This window comes from Varanus komodoensis, unplaced genomic scaffold (genome assembly GCF_004798865.1).
Source record: "Varanus komodoensis strain SLA01 unplaced genomic scaffold, ASM479886v1 scaffold8037, whole genome shotgun sequence".
Lineage (NCBI taxonomy): Eukaryota > Metazoa > Chordata > Lepidosauria > Squamata > Varanidae > Varanus > Varanus komodoensis.
This window is the reverse complement of record NW_025336488.1, coordinates 4,285-8,364: the sequence shown is the minus strand read 5'-3', so window position 1 is coordinate 8,364 and position 4,080 is coordinate 4,285. Positions and strand designations below refer to the sequence as shown.

The window sequence follows — 4,080 nt, the reverse complement described above, 5'->3', positions numbered from 1 at the left end:
GAAGTCTTTTTATTAGGCATTGTGTCTGATGACGTTGACAAACAGGCAACCTATTTGATTTACATGTAGTGATTACTGCAGCAAGGATTGTATTTGCCCCACATTGGAGGAGTGAAGAACCACCTTCTGATGAACTGATTTGTAAAAAGATCCTGGATTGGGCTGAAATGGACAGGCTGACTCTGTCTCTGAAGGAGAAAGAGGATACATACTTCAGTCAAACCTGGAACTCTTTTTATTACTGGCTAGAGAAAAGAGACTATGTGCAGATTTGAATATGTCTATGGATTGGTAGAAAAAAATGGGGGGGGGGGGGGGCTGACCCAGCAGTTCCGATGTCTCTGATGATTGATGTTTTTAGTTTTTTTATTTTTTAGCTCGTAGAAAATAAGAATAATAAAACTTATTTTTTTTTTTTTTTAAAGGAAAGGCTTTCACCAGCCTTTTCTCTCATGAGACATCCTCTCTTCTGAGCCGTTTGTCATGGCAGAGGAGAAGGAAATGAGAAAAGAAGAATGAGAGCGGAGCGGGGAGAAGGCAGGCACCCAGGGGCATCAGGGCTAGCCCTTCCCACAAAATACTTGCAGCTCTTCTGTCCCTTGACGATAGCCCACATGAAAATGATCTTGGAGATCATCCTAACCCCAAGGCAGCGCCCACGAGTCCCATTCTCCCCGTTCTATCGTCACAACAGCCCTGCGAGGTAGGGCAGCTGCGAGTCCAAGCCTGGAGAATCTAATCCCTACTGGAGGTGCACAGTGCAGGAGCGGCACCTCTTCTCCTTCGTACGTCTATGGAACGCCTCTGCAAGGCCGGCGGCATCTTCTGGCTGCCGGAAACACACAAGGGGGAACCTTTAGGCCAACGCACGCCGAACTTCCGGTAAAGGACGGAAATCGGCTCTTCTCCGGGGCCAGGCGTGAGCGCGAAGGAGCGTTACTCTATTGCCGCTTCTGAAAGGATAATGCGAACCGCCGCACTGACTCCTTGGGCGCTCTAGCCCTGCGAACCTCTAATGGTCGAGGTGATTGACAGCTGACAGGCCCAATCCGTTACACGGGCGCTCTGCGCGCACTGCACGCCGGTAAATACACCGGTGATGACGCCTGTACGGACTTCCGCGTGAGCCGCTCTAAGGGCTCCTCCATCGTCAGCCTGCACTGATTGTGCCCCCCCCCNTCATGAAAAAGAGGTCAAAGTAAAATCATTAACTGACAAGGGGCCATTCAGCCCCAAAAGAGATATTACAAGTTCAATGAATAAAAGCTTATTTGAAAAGAAAAGGTTCAGCAACAATGAATTTTCAACTTCGTTGTGAGGGGTCACCCTGCCCCATGTCTGCCAAAGGCCACCCAAGCTCACAGTGTGAATATACACAACTCCGCAGGCTCAGGGACGGTTCGTGCAGTGGCTTTCAGACATAGGGGCAAAGGCAGGACATCCCTGAGAATGACAGACCCTGATGCCAAGGGCACGGCTCTCTAATCTCATGAAGCTCGGCCGTTCCAGTGAAGCTCTGTTTCCACCAGCTCAGACCACATCCTTACGTCCTCCTTGGTCCTTTGTTTTTCTGGGTGGCTCCAAGGTGAGCGAATTCATAGCTCATTTTAGGACTCACCAGAAAACATAACACCACGATTTAATACTAATTTCTAGAGATGCAGTGGCACAGATCGGATGGCCCGACAGAGCAGCTCCCCTTCAGATTTGAGATACGGGCCTGTTTTTCAGTGGGACAAGGTTTATTTCAGCGAGGGCTGAAGATTTCTGCCTCAGGCAAAATGACACGAGAAGCTGCAAAAATAACCGCCGAGGAAAAATCAGCTCCAGAGCAGGCTTCACACAGTGACGTTCATTTGCTCGCTTTCAACGAGTCGCTCAGCAGGCTGCAAAGGAAGTCCCTGCGTTCATCCAGGAGGGCGGTGGGTCCTGTCTCGGACTCCATTCAGGTGCGATGCGACCCGTGGGTCCCCCGTTTAGACTGCGGGTTTCTCCTTCTCGGCACAGCTAGCGCCCCGCTGACGGTCCCACGCAGCTCCTTCCTGGCATCGGCCTCACGAATGACGGGACTGCCAGCATCTCCCTGAAAGGTCAAAACGTAAGAGGGGTGGGTAGTATTGCCCGGTCGTCATCAGCACAAGCCGCGCAAAATCACAGGCTGGACAGCTGTGGAGCAGGATCAGGAAGGGCAAGGAAAATGAAGCGCGGTGGAAACCTACACATGTTAAGCCACACGTGATTCCACAGCCCGTTGCGGGACTATGCGAATTGCAGGCCCTCTTCCTGCCTGCATATGTGTGGGGCAGCGCCCAAAGCAATCTGGAGGACTGTGGATTTGGGGGGGCGGCCTCCTTCTACCTGCCGGGACATGGTGCACGGAAGGAGTGACGGCAGCTTCAGCAGGTACATCAGGGAACCTATCCCCACCGAAGTCACTATTAAAAGGATGCTACATCGGCAATGTCAACGGGAAAAATTTAAGGGAGGTGCCAGGGGGCATCTTCCTCACACGAGCTGCGTCCGCAGAAACAATTCTGATGCCAAGGGCTTTGGCAGCAGCACGTCAGACACTCACTTTGCGTGAATCGGTCTGTCTGCCGCTCTCCATCTCCAGCAGAGAACACGTCGTCGATCACGGTCTGATGCTCGTCATTTCTCTGATGAACGTTCTGGGAGATCAAGTGCCCGGTCGGTGTCTTCGGGACCCTGGAGCAGTCAACCCCAGCTGCAAAGAAGAGACGTGGCCTTCATGCGAGACCCTTCCCGGGGCCCTCTGAGGCGGACCGTCTACTGCATGGGGGAAGACAAAGGAAGAACGTCGGCCTCTACCCCACCAAATGATTTCGTGCTCAACATTGCGCTCCCAAATTTAACTCAGACAGATGGCCCCCAGCAAACAACAAAGTTCGGTAAAACTGCATGCACATTGAGAACCGAAGGGAAGGGTTTTCTCAGGCGGCTCTAGCTACAGGAGAACGACGCTGCCACAGGCCATCAAGCCGCCGTTTACATGAAGAGAGAGATGGAAAATGGGTGTACTTACCCCTGCGTTCTCTTCCATAGCCAGAAAGTTCGCACCGGAAATTATCTCTCAGCGACAGTCCTTGAGATGGCAAACAGAAGATTTTGACGGCGTGGGTCCCTCAGGCACGCTGACCAAAGGAAGATCCGATCTATACGAAGGCTAAAAGTGTCATAAAGAGGGAATGCCAAGTCAGCTTTCCAATGTGGACTCTGATCAGAACAACAGCATCTGTTTAAAACTGGCCATTCCAACTCTTTTTCAAGAGAATGACACGCGTGTGAGTGTTTGCTCCCCTCTATCCATTTTGCCCCTTCCCGGGGTTCCTCCCAAAAACGACTGGGACCGCCACAAAAGTGCAAGCCACAAGAATTGCTCAGCTTATTCTCTCTCCAGTACAGAAAATATTCATCATACTAGAAGTGTGTTACGTAATAGTTCATACTACTAAAAAAGGGATCAATGTCAAGGATTACTGGTGAGAAAAAGGCTTCCCACATACAACCTCCTCTCCCCACTGGAGCCGCCTTGGAAGGCACTTGCAGGGAGGAAAGGGGATGGGAGACCTCCCCCCCCCCGGGGGGGTGTCACCTTCCCTATATCTGAGTCCCCTCGTTATTTCAGAGGAGAGATGGGATGGTATAAATGAGACTTTTCAGTTCTTCTCTGCTTGAACAAGTGCAGGAAATCGAATGCTGCATGTGCCAACGGGGAAGCGGGCATTCTGGCCCTGAAACGGGGCTCGATCCCCCATCAATCCCTCGATCCCTGGGGAGCCAGGGTGGTGTAGTGGTTAAGAGCATGGGACTGGGACTCGGGACGACCTGGGTTCTAGTCCCCACTCAGCCATGGAGCCAACCGGGTGACCTTGGGCCAGTCACAGACTCTCAGCCCAACCTACCTCAAAGGGTTGTTGTTGTGGGGATAAGATGGAGGAGGAGATGTAAGCTGCCTTGAGCCCTTGTAGGAAAAAGGCAGGATATAAATCGAAAAATAATAAAAATAAAAATCAATCAATTCCTCCGGGAACGGCCCCGCACTGCCTCAACGGGCATCCT

At 51.7% G+C, this 4,080-nt stretch overlaps 1 long non-coding RNA gene across 3 annotated transcripts in view; it reads right to left on the bottom strand.

Annotated features, from left to right (window-relative positions):
• Positions 1-1,723: 1,723 nt before the first annotated feature.
• Positions 1,724-4,080, bottom strand: part of LOC123036654 — a 6,635-nt gene continuing 4,278 nt past the window's right edge. Inside the window, exons 1-3 of one of the 3 annotated variants that reach the window (XR_006417179.1) lie at positions 3,044-3,584; positions 2,576-2,790; positions 1,724-2,083 (exon numbers count right to left, since the gene is read on the bottom strand). This is a non-coding gene — a long non-coding RNA (uncharacterized LOC123036654). Of the gene's footprint in view, positions 2,084-2,575; positions 2,791-3,043; positions 3,585-4,080 lie in introns of those variants that run through there. The other 2 variants (XR_006417180.1, XR_006417181.1) reach the window with 2 other exon arrangements.